The sequence below is a fragment of the Perognathus longimembris genome, chromosome 5 (genome assembly GCF_023159225.1).
Source record: "Perognathus longimembris pacificus isolate PPM17 chromosome 5, ASM2315922v1, whole genome shotgun sequence".
Lineage (NCBI taxonomy): Eukaryota > Metazoa > Chordata > Mammalia > Rodentia > Heteromyidae > Perognathus > Perognathus longimembris.
In genome coordinates, this window is record NC_063165.1 from 10018345 (window position 1) to 10039060 (window position 20716).

Here is a 20716-nt window from a genome sequence, read left to right on the forward strand (position 1 = left end):
GTGCACTGGTGTACATGTATAACAACTTACAAAAAAATGACTTCTCATATTTACCTATACAATGATTTTTCAATACATACAAAATCTCCACTTGATATTTGGGAATCAGGGAACTATCTAACCTCATCTTAGTCTTGTCAGTCAGAAGCTTGGACTCTAGAAAAATCATATTCAAGATTTTGCCTCACTAGTCCCAAAAGTTTCTATTTTCAACATTATAGCAAGTATTCTAATAATCTGACCAATCCTCTCAGTACTGTCCTCTGTAGCTCTGGTGTTACCACTTACCATCATCATTCAGAGAGACATAAAAGCCACTGAAGTAAACCTGAAGTGAAATCTATGTAAACATGGTGGTCAGATTTATTCCCGTGTGATTACTGACATAGTGGCAAGAACTGCCTTATTTTCTCAGTGTGTAGTGCTGGAATATAGAGATTTTCTTTTGTGTTAACAGAGTAGGTTCATGTGCTTATTTTGTGAAGGATTCAAAGATGACTTGCTCAGAGACAGCAGCTTTGACTGTTCAGGGGAGTCTAGGACAGAGGCAATACAAGAATATCTTTGAGAGCATAAGGCTAATGCATAAGAAGTTAATGGTGTTAAACACTCCTATCAATCAATAAACTTCTGACTACAGTATATGAATCAATTAGGAAAAACTAAAAAAAAATTGTCAAGTGATGTCCTATTAATAAAGAGCCTATTTTAAATATAAATGAAAAGACAGGTGAAACACTGGTAGCTATTTGTGTGCCCACTGTACAACTGAAATTATTAATAAACAGCTAAAATATGCAGTTAAAAGAAAATGAGGAGAAGAAGATGGAGAAGGAGCAGTAGTACTAGGAGAAACAGAAGAAAGAAGAAGGGAAGAAAGAAGAAGGAAGAGGGGAGAGAAGTGAGAGAGAAGAAGAAAGGCCAAAGTACTCTTCCTGATTGGTGGGTGGATCCTGAAATGAGCCAGGTACCATGGATTGTCCACTGGTAAAGAATTCTGCTTACTCAATTCCCTTTACAGAAAGCCAGATAGGGGTATGAGTTTAATCATTCCAGCTGTCCAAGGCTGATTTTTATAAGAAAAGGGCTGATATTTATAAGAAAAAGAAAGCCAGGGTCAAACCTCTGTACTGAGTAAAGATATATTATTTTTAAATTTGAGGAGTGAAAGAGAAAGGAAGAGGAAGGATCTGGGATTCTATTGTCCCCTTCAAGTAGGGCAAGTATCTGAGAGCACTAAGAAGCTTAATAGGAAATAATCATCATTGGGCAAGAAGAATTACTAAGAGATAAATAGTTTAAAGTGCTCTATTTGTTTCCTGAGGCTGCAGTTAAATAAATAGCCATAAATGAGATAGCATGAACTATATAGCAATGGATTGTTTCATGACATGAGATCAGGGCATCACCAGAACTGGTTCTCTCTGAAGCCCGTGGAGGAGAATCTCCTGTAGTCTTCCGGAGCTTCTGATCCACTTCTGACTTTAGGTATAGAATGCCCTCCGAAAGCCATGTGTTAAAGACTTAGACCCTAGCACCATGCTGCTGGAGGGGAGTGGAACTTTCAAGAGTCGAGTCTCGGCCTAGAAGAGCTTCAAGGGGATAATAGTAACATAGCCCCTTCCCATTCTTCTCTCTTTCACGCCCCACAAGGGATGCCCATGACTCCTGTCAACCATGTGATACCCCTACCAGGGGCAATGTGCTCATCTGATCATGAATTGAAGCCTGTAAAACCACAAGCAAAAATAAACCTTTCTTCCTTTTAAGTAGATTACCTAGGGCATATTTTATGATAGTAGAAAGCCTACTAACAAATAGTGGTTTTCTGGTAATCATTGACATTCTTTGGCTTGTAGTGTGCAGCTCCTACTTCATCTTCATATGGCATTAAGTGTGTGTGTGTGTGTGTGTGTGTGTGTGTGTGTGTTCATTCAACTTCTGTCATCTTCACGTGGCATTTAGTGTGTGAGCATGCCCAAGTGTAACTGTTTCCAAATTTTCCCTTTTTGTAAGGATATTAGTCACATTGAATTAGTCTACCCTAGTGTCCTCTTCTTAATTACCTCTATAAAGAGTCTACCTTCACATTTTACTATGCAAAGATTTAGGTCTTCAACACATGCATTGAAGGAGAACACAGCTCAGGCCATAGCAAGGACAACATACACATATTCTTACTTAGTCCTTAAAACATCCTATGAGTTTTGTCTCCATTTCACATGAAGAAGCTGAGGCAGATTGATTTTTTAGTAACTATCACAGATTACAAACTATGTTGCCACTGTAATTCTTACACTGCAAAGCAATGCTTTCAATTTGTTTCCTCACTGCCTTTCTAATCTGAGGTTCCAAAATGATGAAATAGAGCTTTTATCTCTATCCAGTTATTATTATTCATATTACTATTTACAAACATTATGTGTATGCTTTTATATGTGTAAAGTGCATGTATTCCCTAGAGGAATTAAAACTATTCCATAAATTTCCTCCAACCCTTCAGTGGATCCTCGGAATAACCCTAAAGGACACAAAAATATGGAGTGGAGAATATAGTTTTCCAAAAGACAGATGTATTTAAGGGTTTTTACTACACAGTGGATATCCAGTCTTTTCATGTCATTCTCGTGTCTGTGTTGACTGTGTATCCTAATTTGTGCTACCGAACACAAAAGGCTACTCCCCTCTTCCATGAGCTTCATGTACCTGACACTCATAAGACAACAATTCTAAACATAGAAGGAAATAGATTTGTCTAGAATATTTGACATGAGGTTGCAAAATGTTTCCAAAAATGAGATATCTTGAGTATGTTTTTATGCTGCTTAGAATAAAAATGTAGTTACTTACGATTTCTCTGAAGTTTCACTTCGCATCTTCACCTATGTGGCACAGGTAGATTTTACTTCCTCACTGAAATCACAGAATGGTACACATTACAATTTAGCATGGTGAATTCTTCAGTTCACAGATAATGGCATTCAGACAAAGGAATAGGGCAGGTTCTGGGCAGCTGCAGAGAGATGGTTCCTCTTGTACTGATTGTGTGTTCTCTGGATATCATTCTAATATACTTGGTCAACTCAACTGAGTTCTGTCTTTGGAGTCAGAGTGAATTCTTGCTATTGGCCCACATTTTGAAGGTAAAGCCATGCTTCCTGTCATTTGAGATTTCCAATAAGACTCAGCAGGAAGAATGGTATTGCTCTGGCTATCCCTTCCTCCATGAGTTTCATGAACTTTCCACTCTCACAAGACAAGGTTGATGATTCCTACATCACAGTGGGGAGCATAAGAGGAAATAGACTTGCCTAGAATACTTGATATGAGGTTTCAAAATGTTTCCAAAAAGTGAGATATCTGGAGCATGTTTGTATGATGCTTAGCATAACTTCCAGAGAGAGAAATAGAGGGGTTGGCATGAAAGAGGAAGGGAAGTCAAGGGAGCAATGTCCCTGTGTAGGTGTAAGGGAGCCTAAGCCCCATAAACAGAACAGAACATAGTTCATTACTCCCAAGAGGAAGAATTGGAGGGAAGCCAGAAAGTGCAAGCATAAATGCTGATAATTAACTCAATGGATGTTGTGGAAATTTGTTACACATAATAGGTAGAAAAGAGGATCTTTTTTTCTGAGAATTAACATGGACAGCCCGAATTCATTGTGGCAAAATATAAGTAGGAAAATGGGTGTAAATCACACCTACCTTAGTCTTCTTGGACTACTAAAACGAAATACCGCAAGTCAGTTGGCTTAAACCACACAAAAAAATTGTTTCCTCACAGTCCTAAAAGCCAGAAAATCTAGCAGCAAGGGGTCAGCAGGGCTGATTTCTTCTGAAACCACTCACATTGGCTTGAGATGGTTAGCTTCTTACTGCATCCTTCCATGACCTTGACTCTTGTGAAATCATTCCTGGTCTCTCAAAAGACAAGTGAGTCATTATCTTTGACTAGAGGAGAGCAGAGTGCAATCTGAAGATAGGGAGGAAAGCAAACATGGGCCTCATTCTGTCATAGTGGGCTACAAAGTATGGAGGAAGAGTAGCCACGGGGGCAATAGTGTTCTTCCTCCTTCAATGCTTTGGAACTCTTCTGAAATGACAGGAAGGGTGACTTCAACTTTAAAATAAATGGGACAATCGCAGAAAGCAAGATGATGATAGGAATGCCATACTTAGAAACAAGTTGATGGAATAGTGAATTACAGTAAGAAGTAAATTGGCCAATGAGAGAAAAGACCAGGTTATCACTGACCTTTCATATGGTGCTAAGAGTCTAGAGTAATTCCAGGAGATCATTCTCAGGCCAGGTTGGAAAGCATTGTATTTGGGGCATCAAGGTAAACAAGATGAGGTATATATTTTCTTTTGGTCAGTCCTCAGGGCCTGAGCACTGTCCTTGGCTTCTTTTTGCTCAACACTAACATTCTACCACTTGAGTCACAAAGCCATTTCTGGCTTTTTCTACATATATGGTGTTGAGGAATTGAACCCAGGGCTTCATGTGTATGAGGCAAGCACACTACCACTAGGCCACATTCCCAGCCCAAGAGGAGATAAATTAATTCATTAGATTTGATTCTTTTCTTTTTTTTTTTTTTTGAAGTTTTAGAGATTCAACTCTAGGTCTCATGCTTGTAGGCAAGCACTCCAACACTTAATCCATGCCTCTAGCACCATTTCTCACTGGTTCTTTTTCTACTTGTGTTTCTCCATGTGACTGAATGATAGCAAAGTGGCATTGTTCCTAACCTTTGTGCTTTCTAAATGAACTAGGATAATTATTTCACCCAACCATTGGTTGAGACAGAGTCTCACACACTTTATGCCTGGGCTGCCTTTGAACCATCATCCCTCTAGCTCCACCTCCAAGTAGCCAGGATTACAGGCTAAGCTACCACATCCAGCTAGACTGTGTTCCTATTTACAAGCAAAGTTTCAGAAAGGATTCACAATATTTAAGACACTCAGAGGTATCAATAGATCTAAGCCAAAAGAAGCAGTGCCTCTTACCATTAAAAAAAAAAAAAAAAATCAGGGAAGTTCAACAAAGAGCAGCCAGGAACTCACGCTGAGGAGCAGAGAGTAGGAGGATAGGAAGAAGAAAAGCCTGGACCACGATGTTCTTTCTCCCTAATTTTCAGAACAGCAGGAAAGTCTGGGTGTGTGTTGGGCATTTCAACTTAAAAAACAGGAAATGACCTGTCACCACAATTCTACCTTTCCTTCTCAGCTCTACTCAATTGCAGCCAGAATTTTAACTGTGTAGCATTAATAAAATTACAAGGCATAGAAATGAACTTTAAGCTAATTACAACTCCAAAGCAGTCCTTAAATACTAACTCCCTTTATGTGTCACATAAGAAATCGAGAAGCAAATCAAACATCTATTGTTTGCATTATGAAAATAAATGATCCTAAAGTTTTCCTTGGAGATTAGATTTTGAGCTAACCTTTTAGATACAAATGTTATAGATTTTCTAATCATTCCCTCCTTTTATTAATTCCATGAAAGGACAGCTTTAGTCAATGATCATTAAGAGTAAAAGCAATGCCTTTTAAAGAAATATTCTTTTTTCATGTCCTTTCCACATTATTCTATTTGAATTCTATTCTATTCTACATTATTCTATCTGAATATAATTACTCTGAACTAATGGCAAGCAGGCTGTAAGTAATCTTACCTAATTACCCAGTTAATCTACATGTAAATAATCTAGTAGTCATTTATGATCTAAAATGATCTAATCAAGCAGTGACAGTATTTATGGTTAAAATCTGCTAAATAAGGAAGAAGAAAGCAAATACTTCTGAGTCAATAAGGGTGATGAATGTAGTCATTCGTTGTTTTAAAAGAAAATTCTGACAACTACAAAAGGATTTAGTTTTAGAGAAATAATAATGATTTGCAGGTAACTCTTGACCTGATTATGAACCTCAACCAAGTTTGTTTCATTCAAGAAGTTGCTTGGTTTCTTTTTATCTAGTTATTGTGAGAAATGGAGTGAGCGCATTATTATCCAAACAAAACACATCGGGCCAGAGCCTGCAATCTGCAATTACCCACACAGGCTTCATACTGTATTAGTGCATTATCCAACAAAACACATCCAAAAGTCAATAAATGGACTTCTCTCTGTCACCACTCAGCACTGAGTAAATTCTTCTACATGTTTAGCATGAAAGGTAGAGCCAAATTTCTCAGTTAACTTTTACAAGTATTTCCTATTCATTCTGTTTTCATGATTTCAGTTGTAAACTTTTAAAATAAATTACAGTTTATGAAAATCTTAGGTTTGATCATTTTCCTTTTGATCAGTGATGTTGAAATAGTTTTTCTACGTCAGTTTTGCACTAGGATTATACTTCAACAAATAAAGAAATAAAAAGAGGGGGAAAATGAAGAATAGATGACTCTTTAGTTTTGTATTGTTTAGATGAACAAGGTGCCCTTCAACATTTTGAACTAAGGATATGACAGAAAAGAAGGATTTTATTGATACCTTTCCTGCCACTTCCTTTCCATGCTCAAGCCTTGAAGAGTCATTTTCTTCTAACGTTCCTTACTACATGACAGAACTTCCATCACATCCTGCTTGTTTGTTCCAGGAACAAATGAATTTTCTTACCAGTTTCTGTGAAATATCCTTCGTTTCTCTCAGCGAGGGTCTGAGCAAAACTTTCCCTAAATTCAGAAGTGATCTTTTATTTACTGGCATTATGTTTTGCTTCTAGCGATCACAAGGCTCAATTTGAAAGTTTTCTGGCATTCTACTTTTCAAAAATCTGAGCCGCATTTGGTTAGGTCTATTAAGTTACGGCTGGATTTTGTAAGTGTAGCCTCAAGCTTATAGTCATATGGGTGCCAGAAAGAAGACTTAGGATTTTGAATGACTTGCTGCAGCAGCAGGTGGGGTGGGCATGACTATGTATTCAACTTTAATAATATTTATGTACCTCATGCTTAGACGAAAAGAGGAGGGAAAGCATTCTGGCTTCATTTTATCCTCATGTTTTTTTTTTCAAATATGGCCTGAGCCTTGTGCTTGGACCATGCTTTGAGATTCTTATTTCACAAAACTTTTCTGGTCATCAACAAACCACTGGCAACACAGCCTCAGAGTAAAACACAAGTGAGACCAAAATTCAGAAAAAGTCAGCTCTTTCCAATGAATGAAACTTGGTATTGATCTCTCTGCAAGCAAGTCTAACCAAATACTTGCCCTCCGAGAGTAAGGATATATTCTCTATTTCAAACAAGTAAAGAAAAGGGTATGGTGGAAGCAAGCTATTTATTCAACAAATTGCTTGACTGAATTTTAATTACCATTTGTCCTTACCTTTTAATACTTCACATGTAGCACCATTGGTCCCATTACAACTGTAATACATGTTGCATGAAATCACCTTCTCATTTGTTATAAGAAAAAGTCCAAGCAGAAGAGAAGTACCTTTATGTCTCAGTTCATATGTAACATTTCAAAACTATGCTTGCTTATACTGGCTGAATACTTTTTCCAAGTATCTATCAACATCTAATCTAGCACACATGCAGTCAGACACACACTAAACTTCACATCATGTGCTGTGCACTAGCATGTTTGTCTTTATAATATGTTTAGACACAACACAAGACTACTAAGGATAGGCATTGAATCCAGTCATTTGTACTTTGTAAAAATCTGTGAGGAGTAAAAAGAACTATGACTATCTTGGGCTTAGATATGAAAAATGGTATAGTTCTAACTGACACAGCATTCTCACAGATACCTTTTTGTATTTCCACATGAGAACTGACACCAATAAAACTTCCTGGGTCAGAGGGCTTTATCCATCTGCTAAAGGTGCAGGAAGGATTTGAATCTGATTCATGCTGCTTCTGTACTACCATAACACGTCCATTAAAGAAACTTGGGTCCATTCTGTTGAACTGAGAGGTTGAGTAAGTGGCCTAATAGAATGTTACATGTAATTTATATGAAGCACTAATAACCTGACGTCAGTGAATCGAGTAGCTAGCTAGAAAAGACAGACAAGTAAACAATCAGTCTCTCACAGAGTGATGCAGATGCTAATATAAATGACTGTAACTGTCATAATATATAAAGAACACCTGAGGTCTGAGGTTGTTTAGGTAAGGCTTCCTAGAGGAAGGCTAACAATCAAAGGTGGAATCAGCAGAGTAGATATTAGCAGGGTGACAGTAGTTTACTGCCAGACTTTCCTGCTAGGGAAAAATATAATAAATGAACTCAGAATTAAGTGAACTAAGAATTTAGTGAGCATATGTAGAATCAAGCCAAATGCAACTGAAAAGGAACCACAACTGAGAACAAACCAGTGAAGAATGAACCAGTGTTGAATCAACACATCCTAAAACAAGTAAGTGGTAGCAAATTTTCAAACAAGGGGCTGTACGATGCTAGCCTTTGCCTACGCATTTTAGTCTGAATGTATCAACGATGCAGGGGAAAGTGTGTGAATCCAACTCCCCAGGACTTCTGTCAAGATGCAACTGTTTTAATATTAGGCAAAATATGGATGCCAGATATCAGATGCTCTTTTCTGGCCTGTGCTCAGTGAGTTTACTATGAAATGGAGTTGCGTAGCCTGTCTTACCATTCGCACAGCCTCGTGAAGGCCTCCTGCCTGGCAGCTCGTGCAAGGCCAGAGGACCAGGTAATTGTGAGATGGGTGGTGTTGAGGTGGAAATCTTGTCAGAGCAGAGATAGATAGGAACATCAGTGTGTGCATCGTAAGAACATCTTATAGTAATGATTTGATTGCCTCACTTCAGAAGCACACTGCTTTCAAAACTATTCAGATTCAGAACTAGGTGCTAAATTTGGCTGCAGATAGCATTCAGTTGGAAGCACTGAGTCAGGGCACCGAGTTTGTTGTTACAGATGTGGGACAAGACAAAATAATCTGACTTAATCCAACTGTGTAATTGAAAGAGGGGTCTTGTTTTTTTTCTTTTTCTTTTCTTTTTGTGCTGGTACTGGGGCTTGAATTCAGGAACTAATATCCTTGTTTAGATCTTTTGACTCAAGCCTGGTACTTTGCCACTTGAGCCACACCTCCAGTCCAGTATTTTGAAGGGTAGTTAGAGATGGAGACTTTTCTGCGCAGGATTTTCTGCTCAGACTGTCTTTCATTTTCTTGATCTCAGCATCGGAGTAGCCAAGATGGTAGCTGTGACCCAGTGGTACTCAGCAGAAGGCTGGATCTTAACACCACCAAAGAACCAATTTCCCTCGCTCAGCCACTAAGTCTTGCAACACTCCTATTTTTCCTAACGTGCTACTTTCTCTTCTCAGGAAGGTAGATTATGTATTTTTAATGCTGTGGTTATACATTATTAAAAATTAAGTTGGTGGTGTACTTTCATTACTATATTTTCAAAGGAGTTTGCTAATGAGAGATCTGGGAAGCTCATATATAATTGGTGTTTGCTTATCATTTGAAAACTTTTATTCAAGTTAGGTATTGCAGTTGTGGCCTATAATCCTAGCTACTCAAGAGGCTAAGATCTGAGGATCATGGTTCAAAGCCAGACTAGGCAGGAAAGGCTCTACAACTCTTATGCCCAATGAGCTACCAAAAAAGCCTGAAATAGAACTGTGGCTCAAATTACAGCACCCAGGTCCTTTGAGTTCAAGTTCTAGAACCAACATACACACACAAAGAGAGAGAGAGAGAGGAGAGAGAGAGAGTGAGGAGAGAAAGAAAGAGGAGAGAGAGAGATTCATTCAACAATAGCAGATAGCAAATTTGTCTCTACACCAAAAGGAAGAGGGGAAAATAACTAGATCTAAGTGAATAAAAGTCCAACCTATTGTCATTAACAGGATTCAGTAGGACTATAGTAATATCAAAACAATTGACTTTTACAATTCCAACTTAATTATTTCATAGTAGGCAGAGAAATGTGTGTTGTGTCCTGATTAAGGTAAGGTAATGTGGAAAGCAACATCTTTCAAGTATATAGCAGTATATATCAAGTATCAGTTGTTCTTTTTCTTGCGTGTGATCTGTGAATATTGTTGTAAAGCATCATTACTTCTAATAAGCATAGTCTAATTAAGTCTTTTATAGTTTTGAGGTGGTTTGTGAAAATACCATGAAATTTATTTGAGTGTTCCTTCATGTGGCTGAAAGTTCTTCAGAAGCTGAGTGAACTTAAAGCCTGGAATCTCGTCCTGAGGAAATAAATCCTTTGATTTGGAATAATATTGCTTAATGTGATGCTAGTAAAACACAAGTGATGAGCTTGCTCAGCAGTTCTAACAAAATATCACAATATAGCTTTCAGTAAGTCCTATGCCTTTGTTAGTGCTTGGATGAGGGCTACAAGAGGGCTAGTTATAAAGATACAAGATGTAAGCACATGAGACTTAAATTATTCGATCCTGTAAAAGTATGATAAAGGAAATAAAAGAAATAAACTTTTAAAAATGAAAGAAAAAATGGAACTAATGCTATTCACTTGATGGAAAAGATAGTTCTCTGTACCTCAAGAAATTAGTTCTAGACTTGAAAGAAGAACTAGAATGGAATTAAGGAGAATGTTAGCCCATGTTTGAAGGGGTTTCACGTAGTATGGTTACTTGATTCAGTAAAGAGTTGGCCATTCTTTTTCAGATTAGCCAGTTTTCTGATTTAGCTTTCAAAGAGGTCCAGGATGTGTTTCTAACACACATAGGTAGTAGAGTCAAGGAGCGGGGCCTAGGCTCAAGGAGAAGAATGTTCTGGGACTGAGCAACTCTCAAAACAGAAAAAGGAAGAAACAAAGTGGTTAACTCTTTGATATTGTCCTGCTGTTCAACAACTTCTTGTCACTAAAAAAAAAAAAAAAAAAAAAAAAAAAAAAGGATATGGAAACACTTTGTGATAAAATGATGATCCCAAGATCATAGAACTATTGATATTTGCAAAATATTCAAAAATATAAGGATGAAGACTGGGGGAGGGGCAATGTAGTCATTTTGTGATATAAGCATATTCACAAATCTCTGACATTGGAAGTTTCAACAGAGAAGGGCTCATGATGTTTCTAAGTTGTTTATCAAAATATATCATTTTTTGCATTTTCTAAAGTCATAACATTATACAAATCTTTTTGGAAGCTCTTGCTCAGAAATTCAATTTAGCATGTACTCGATGGGGTTTTCACAAGGAGCACTGTTAGGTACAAGAAGAATGGTAGACCCTGAAGAGAAATAATGAGTATATACTACCACAGCATTTTAGGAAGCTATTATTTGGAAGAAAATGCACAAAATTAATTGCAATTAAAAAATGTTATGGGCTGGGTCTGGTGGCTCATGCCTATAATCCTAGTTACTCAGGAGGCTGAGATCTGAGTAGTACATTCCAAAGCCATCCCAGGCAGGAAAGTCCATAAGATTCGTTTGTTTTTTAAAAATTTAATGTTATTGTCCAGGTGATGTACAGAGCAGTTACAGTTACATACATAAGGTAGTGAGTAGACCCAGTCAACCACCAAAAAGCAAGAAGTGGAGGTATGGCTTTTATGATAGAACGCTAGCCTTGAGCACAAGCCCTATGTTCAAGCCCTGGAACTAGCACCTAAAGAAACAAACAAACAAACTTTCTATGGACAGGACCTTTCTGAGGAAAGTCCCAGTAGCTCAGAAAATCAAAGAAAGGACTGACGTTTATTGAAACTAGGGAAGAGGAACACCAAAGTGGGGAGAGATGAAGGATAAAAGGTGAACCAATGCAACTTCAATGTTACAAGATAATGTGCTGTAAACCAACTGTACATCTCAGGGGAGGGTGGAGAAGACCAGGGAGGGGGGAAGGTAGGAGAAAAATGGAGGGGGTAAAAAGTTTGATAAGAAATGTACTCACTGCCTTATGTATGTAACTTTAACCCCTCTGTACATTACTTTGACAATAAAAAAAATACCATGAAATACGATGGACACTAAAAAAAAAAGAGAGAGAGAGAGAGAGAGAACTGACAATTAGCATTGCAAAAAACTCAGAAGTTTCCACAGGGTAAAGGACATTGAAAGTCAGACAACAAAATGGGAGAAGATCTTTGCCAGCAGTACATCAGAAAAATGATCTAATATCCAGAATACACAAAGCAACCAACAAACTAAATCCTCAAAGAATCAACCCAATTAATAAGTGAGCAAACAAGTTCAATAAAGATGTCTCAGAAAAAGAAATAAAAGTGGCCAATTGACAGGAAGAAATGCTCAACATATCTGACCATAAGGGAAATGCAAAAACAAAAACAAAAACCAACTTTCACCTCAGTTAGAATGACCATGATCAAGAACACAAATTACCACAAATGTTGGCACTGATGTATGGAAAAAGAAACCTGAATACACTATTGGTGGTAATGTAAACTTATTTGGCTACTCTGGGAAGCAATTTGGAGATTCCTCAAAAAAGAAACTAAAACTAAAACTAAATAGAACTACCTGATGATGAAGCAATACTATTTTAGAGCATTCATTCAAAAAATTAAAACTCAGGCTACAGAAAAGCCACCTATACAACCATGTTACTTGCTGCACTGTTCTTTGTAGTCAAAATATGAAAAAACCTAGATGCCTCTCAATAGATCAAGAAGGTAAGGTATATACACAACATGGAATTTTATGTATCCATTAGGAGAATGGATGAAATGGAAGAAATGGATGGACCCAGAAAAAATTATATTATATAAAATAAATTAGGCCCAGAGAGATAATGGATGCATGCTTTCTCTCATATGTGGAAACTAGATCAAACTTATAATGTATAAAAGATGGCACTAGGGCTGGGGATATGGCCTAGTGGCAAGAGAGCTTGCCTCGTATACATGAGGCCCTGGGTTCAATTCCCCAGCACCACATATACAGAAAACGGCCAGAAGTGGTGCTGTGGCTCAAGTGGCAGAGTGCTAGCCTTGAGCAAAAGGAAGCCAGGGACAGTGCTCAGGCCCTGAGTTCAAGGCCCAGGACTGGCCAAGAAAAAAAAAAAACAAAAAAACAAAAAAATGGCACTGGTTATATCAGCCATAGCTCATGTTCTTAATTCCCAAAAAAACTTTGTCAGTGCTATTTATTTCACAATTGTATATTACTTTTAGTAGATAGGAGATTGATCAATGATAGGAGACAGACAGGTAGATAGATATAACAAGATTTTTTTTTTGTCGAATTTAGGAAAAATTGAAGGAAAAGACAGAGCCTAGAATATACACTAGAAGTGTCCATGAGAAGCAAACTGTATGACTAGAGATAGGGTACTTTAAAACATGCTTCGCAGCCTTACAATTAAATTTTAAGTCAGCCAAGTCACCCACATTTATCGAAATAGGTCTCTGAGTAGTCACACACAAGCAATTCAACACGGAAATTCCAGAATGGAGGACCATCCTGGGACCCATTTTCTTCAGCAGTTGGAAAACTGGAGAGAGTTTAGGAAGGGCATTGAAAGGCAAATCAAGCAGAAAGATTAGAAGTAGGAGAGAATTCAGACAAACTTGCCTAAGGACAAGAGTTCACACATTTGCTCAACAACTGCCCATCATCCTAAGGCCTGGTGGCAATCAGAATACTGTGCATAAATTTCAATTGCCCAAGATTCTAATTCATGAGTCTTCCTCAGAGTGTCCTTTTCTATGCAAGGGGACACCTCTTGGCAACTTTATGTCACTCATTTCAGGACAAGGTGACTTGTGCAACACAAAACAAAGAAAGTGAAAAATAGGCTACTAGAAACCAGAGTTGAGTGTGAAGTAATATTTCTGTTGAAGCCAATAGATCTATGACCACTCAATTCGGATGAGTGAGGCATCAAATATGTCATTGTGTTAGTAGAGTGTCAGAGCTGGAGTGAGGATGCTATTTTTTTTTTCATTTCTTTCTTCTTACACTGGTGGATTTGAGATGTTCTCACATGGGGAGAAGAGCTTTGCTTCTTTCTCATGGCCTTGACTATGGAAATTCAGAGTGGAGAAGGAGAAAGAACACAACAGACCTGATTCTGAATCCTTCTGGAGAATCTTACTTTTACTCAATGATTTTTTTTCTCCTCTATTAACTGGAAATAACTCTACATATCTCAGCTGGCTGCTGTAAGAATGAAATGAGAGAATATATGCATTCCATTCCATTAACCAATACATATATAATTTTATAAAGATATTGACATCACTCTAATGCAAATGTAGAGTAAGAATGTATCACAAACAAATAAATGCCCTACTGATGGAATTATCTGAACAATAAAACAGGTTCAAAATGTTAGAGGAACAGTGGCTATAGCCCCTCTAACCAGAAGCGGCTAACTGAAATAAATATGCCGGATGAGAGAAATAAAATGATCACTGCTCTATGAGGCAACAAAATCCTAACCTTTGAGGTTACTTTTTTGTTCTAGAAATGAATTACTTTCATCTCTATTGAACAAAATTTCATAAGTTACCATGTAATTTCATAGTTGTGACCCTAAACCATAGAAAATAATTTTAAAATACATTATAAACTCTGAGGGCTTAAGTCATTCTCCACAAAGTCCCATTTGACTTTGAAAGAACACATTGTTATCCTTTTGTGTTATCTCTAAGTTTTAGATAGTTTTCTCAACCACTCCTTACATCACAAATAATCTATGAAAGATACAAATATATATAATGCATATATATATATATATAATGAGAAGTCTGGTGTCATTGTGTATGGGCTTGATTTATTTATCTGGGGACAGTAGCAGATATGAATTTAACTGTAGTAGCCTCTGAGTATGGACAATGAATTCAGAGTTGCTGTTTTAAGTAAAAGAGTGACTAAAGCCAGAAAATTAACTCTATATGGAAATTTCAAAAGGAATCGTTGGTTGTATTTTCAAAATCCACTCTTTTTTATTATTCTTATTAGCTCTTTATTCCAATTTGTATTAATTTCCTATTGCTGATTAAACAACTTACCACAGACCCCATGGTTTAACACAACATAATTTTATTCTTTTATATTCTTGGAAGTCAAAAGACCTCCAGTCTCATAGAGTCAAAGTCAAGGTCTGGGCAGGCCAGAGCCCTTCTACAGTCTGTCAGGAAAAACCAAATCCTTTGGTTTTCTTTGCACTGGGAGGCATTTTATAATCCTTAACACACAGATCCTCTTTTCTAGCTTCAAAACCAGCAAAGTAGCATTGTTCCACTGTCTTCTGCGTCTGTCTCCATATTACTTTGTTGGCCAACTCTTACTCATCCTGGCTTATAAGGACCCTTGTGGTTATCTGGGTCTGATTAAGCTAGTCCAGGGTTGTCTCTCCATCTTAACATTCTTGACCACATCTGCATAGTTGTTGTTTTTTTTGGGTGGGGGAGCTGTAGAGGTTGTTGGGAGCTATTTTTTTTTTTTTTACCACATTCTAGTTTACAGGGGACATAAAGGGAATAATCTGCTTTGCTACCATGTAAGAGCAATAAACTAAATGTAAGAAGTACATCAGGATAGTCTTCCTTTAGTATCTTAGTTTAGCTATCTTGAAATATTCAACATCTGGACATGTCTTGACCTACTAGGAAATTATTTTTCTTCTCGCCTGTAAGTCTAGAATCCTGTAAAGCACAGAATAAAGGACCATATTTTCTAGACTGTGTCCTTTGCCTTGGTTTCACATTTGAACATATGTTCCTCAAATAATTTGAATTTGTCCTAATTATGATAGATCTGGTGTATTAACGTTCTCCTCCATTTCCATACTGTAACTTTCAGGTTTTCATGTTAAGATCCAATCAAATACTTCAAGCCCATAGTCATTTTAAAAGAAAGAAAATTAACTTTTAGGTTTATATTAGTGCAATATTTTGGACAAAAGTGCTCACAAAGCCACCCAATTGATTTAGTCAGTATTAAACAGTAATTACTTAGAGGTCTATCTGGGTAGATATTAAAGCTATTTCCTAAAATAGGGACAATGTTTAAGTAGTGTTTTCCCTGAAGCATACTATAATTGTTCCATCTGCAGATGCTTCTACATGAGGCAAGAAAAATTATAATTATGAATAATATAATTATGTCATTACCTAAATTGTATATGCTTCAGCCTTGTTCTTGAAAATAGATTCCTTATGAACCTTATTTGTCACACAGAAATTACTTATTGGATGTTCACCCTAATCAATAGTTCAGATGACGATTAGTAAACATGTATCAAAAAGTAATTCTCAAAAAACAAAGAACATATGTGGAAATACAACTTGCCTAGGGGAAGAGAGACAGAAGATGTGGGTAATTGCCCTAGCAGGAAAACTTAACTTTGAAGGTCAAAAGATATAGCTCTGTAAAGAAGAAGGCAGGGAGTCTTTGTAGATATTTGAGGCATGGTAAAAAGTATTGTTGGAGCATGAAAAGAAAACTTTTTTGCCACTTGGATGAGCATGGAAGAAAGCAAGAAGTGCGAATTACTCTGCACCAGTGATTGGAACGCTAAGTTCAAGAAAAAAACCAGTGCCAGAATCCAAACAAAGGGACACAAAAGATACACTTTATGAAAATGGAATTGGATTTGGGAACTGGGATTTAAGACCCTGCTATGAGCTACATGTTACATCAAGAGATAAATGCTACCCGCACTGTACATTTTCAGAGAGCCCCATAAATTCTGGACGAAGTACTAAATGGATTTGCAGCATGACCTCTATAAAAGAAAAGTTGCCTTTATGAAAAAGCTTTTGGAAATGCTTGTAGAACTTAATGAAGGTGACTACTTGCCTGCACACAGATGAGAAGGAGGGTTAGCACTGTACAGTCTTCACAAATAAGAAGGGACCTCAAAGCTGGCTTAATCCAAACCCCTAGCACAGAAGACATTTCCACTGAACCAAAGCCTTACACAAATTGCTCTCAGATTTCAGACACTTGCCATAACCAACACAGCAGCTGATTTTGTAGCTCTCATTTCCACAAACCAGCCTTTGCCCTACATAATAAGCAAGTGGTGACTAGAATATATGAAGCAAGATTGGGATGTGCTGCAGAGGAAAAAGGAGATTGTGGTGTCTACATAAATTCAGATACACCCAGTATTTTGATTCTTTGCGTCCTGTGGACTACTTGTACAACAGGGGTAATTAATAAGCAGTAAAAGCACCATCGCATTTTTAAAGTTAATGCTAGTGTCTGTGTTGTGGACTACTTTAATCCGTAAACAAAGGAGACTGCATCTAGGATCTGAAGAAATTCTCTTCTTATGCCATAGCATTTGAGCAACTCTCATCCCATCTACCATCTAGACAGCACAGATTAGAAAGCTGGCATTTTCTACTGTCAAATCCCCTTTCCTAGCATTAATTTGATTTAATTTCTAACATTAACCACTCTCTATTCTATCTGAATGGTACATAGAAAATTTATTTGTCAATTGCATCAATTCTTTGCATGTGCGTTGATTTTTCCCTATGGATCTCCATCCATTTCTCCCCATGAATTTCTGCTCCATTAATGGAACTCTGTCCATTCATATTTAATGGAACTGTGTCCATTTCATATGTAATGGCGCATAAGTTAATGGGCCAGGGAGAGGAAGAATGGTGCTGTTTCTCTGTTCATTATTGGGAATATGAATTGGATTCCACAAATGGTGTTTGATAAGAACTCCCTGCTGTCTAATCTTTTGCTTCTGAGTTAACTTACCTCATTCTATGAGTGTGATCTCTCTAGGATGCACATGAGAACAAGGCACAGTGATATGTAAAATAGTGATGATTCCCAGATGTCTACAGTGTCCAAGCAAACAAGTATGAGTCATAAACCTTAATGTGCAGGCACCTGCCTTCCTCCCGGGCTCATTTCTCATCAGTCTTTACTCTGCATTATTAACCCACAGAAAGTTCCATAACTGTTTTTCATTGCATGTTATTACCTAGGCTGTGAGTCTTGGCGTGACCAACTTTTCCTTGGACAGCTCAGGCATGCTTATCTCCAGAAATCTTTTGCTGACTCTTTCTTTCATGCTGTTGGGATGAATACTTTTTCTCCAGATATTTTTTTTTTGGTTAATACTTAAGGTAAATCTTTGTCCTAATCCTCATGACCACTGCTGTATGGGGTTGGGGTTAGGGTTAGGGTTAGGGCTAGGAAAGATGATCAAATCATAAACATTTTCCAAGTGAATTAATAGTGAAAGAAATAAATGAAGCAGTCTTCCCTTCCCAGATAGATTGTAATATGTTTTGCACAAAAACCTAAAATGGTAACTGTGTTATGCTTTATAAAGCCCATCTTACTATAGATTACCAACTAGATCAAATCTTTCTATGTTCTCTCCTCTACTGTTATAGAATTCCCATTTTGTTCCAAACTGCTACTTAATTTAACATTCCTCTGTGGCCTAAATGACCACAAAATTACTCAGTCAAGTTCACACAACTTGACAATGGCATAAAGACTAATTTCAGCTTCCTGATATCCAATCAAGTGTATTTTCAGCCTGGCATGGTGGTTTATGTCTGTAGTCCCAGATATTTGGGAGGAGGATTGTAGTTCAAGGCCAGCCCAGACCAAAAGTTAATGAGATGGGGGGGGGGGAAGCTCGGGGGATGAGGGAGGAGGTAACAAGTTGGATAAGAAATGTACTTGCCTTACATATGAAACTGTAACCCCTCTGTACTTCACTTTGACAATCAAGAAGAGAAAAACAAAGGTAATGAGAGCCTATCTGAAAATAAATTAAAGCAAAAAGGGCTGGGAATATGGCTTGAATGGTAAAAATGCTTACCATACAAGCACATGGCCCTGATTTCAAACCCCAGTACTAACCAAAACTACAGATTTTTCACTTAGATAAGGGTTATAAATTGAAGACTGGATGGGAGAGAATGGAAGAAAGAGAGATCAAGAGAGAAAATAAGGGAATTAAATAAACCTTGCTAATTAGTAAGACTTTTGAAACAAATTAGAGGAAGAATATATATTAAAGTGCCTAAGGGCCAAGTCATCTTGTTCATACTAGAGAGAATATAATTTGGTATGAGAATTGGGTTTTCTCGTGAAAAGGAATAAGGAATTCCAGACTGAGAAACATAAAAGAGAGTCATAAAAATACAAAACTATAAAAGAGAAATCACAAAACAATGCTGGCTAGAGTAGCACAGGCTGTGAATGCCTTGCTTTGAAGGGGGAGAATTGTGACTGTGAATGCAAACAGCACAATAATACAATCCTAAAGGATAAGTGTCAGGCAGGATAAGGGCACAGAAGTTGGAGACACTAGGCCTGTTCCAATTGGAACTGTGCAGAAGGACATGGAACTGGAGAGATCAATTCGACAACAGTTTGAAAGACCACTATGTTATTCTGGAGCTTTCAGAGAAAGAAGATAAGAGAATATATAAATATAAATAAAGAGATCCATTATGATAAATTACTTCAACAATCATAAGTGACTGAGAAATTCCAAACTGGGTCATCTGAACACTAGAGTCCTGGGGGGAGCTGTTAGTCCAGCCTTAGCTTGCCTCTGAAACTCTGAGAACCAGGAGCACAGTGATAGGAGAAGACCAATAGTTGAACTCCAATAGTCAAGCAGAATATAATTCTCCCTGTGCTATTTTATTCTTTCACAGCTCTCAGTGGATGGGGTGCCAGTCACTCAGATTGGGATAGGCAAAAGACTGTACCAAGGCCGCCGATTGCAATGTCATTCCTCTCTCCAAACACCCTGGTGGGCACACCCAAAATGCTTAAAGAGATACCTGAGCATCCAATGGCCAGGAAAGTACACATAAAATTAAGCATCACAATATCCAATGGGAAGTCAAAGTTTAGCATAATTTGTAGGTGTCATGAATCAATGAGTTACTTTATATGCTGGAAGTGCACATAAGAATATGAAAATTATATTTGGGGACAATTAACCTGATAAAGATTTGTATAATGAAATACAGTAGAGACCCCTCCCCCCCAAAAAAGAGCAGGTAGGTGAGTTCTGATATGGAATGATAAAATCCAAGCTCTGGAGTTTATGAAAGTGGAGAAGTAAAGCAAGAGATTGTAGTAAAATATAACAGTTGTTCAACTTTAAAATGTGTTCATGGTTGTGTTGGAAAGCTCTAAATAATGACATTGTTTAAACAGTTGTGTTAAGTGCTATTTGATTGTCCCTCACAAAAATTCTACCTGAAACATCCCCTAGAACCTGAGATAATTTGGGATCAGGTTAAATAATTTGCCCCCGAGTTACACGATTCAGTCCCAGTTTTATAGAAAACTCATGTTCTTTCCACTGCATTGCTCTGCCTTTTGCCTAACCGTAACTAGATTGGAAAGCTGCATGTGATGTGAACTACTGCAAATATAGTTAATTCTTCAGGCTCTTCACATTTTACCCATGTCTGATGAGTCAGGTGAAGGCAGGAGGGAGGAAACATTGGGTGTACACCTAAACGTGTTTCACCTTTGCTTCCATTTGCAACTGAAAATCAGATAAACATGGTTATCAAAATTTACCAAAATATTGAAATGCAAAATCCTCCAAACCATTTTTTAATTCAATACAACCAAACTTGTGAGACGTGGATTCTACAAAAGGTGGATAACTGTGGATTTCTGTTTCCTTTAGATGATGCTAATTCACAGAATAGTGAAATGGTGGTACCCTCAAAAGCTAGCTGTGGCCCAATCTCTGGAATTTGCAAGTGTTACCTTATCTGACAAAACAAAGACCCCATATCGATCAA

General features: G+C 37.5%; 1 protein-coding gene across 12 annotated transcripts in view; it reads left to right on the forward strand.

The window, feature by feature from the left end:
• Window positions 1–20716, forward strand: part of Grik1 (glutamate ionotropic receptor kainate type subunit 1) — a 369068-nt gene that overhangs the window by 290247 nt on the left and 58105 nt on the right. The window lies entirely within an intron of this gene.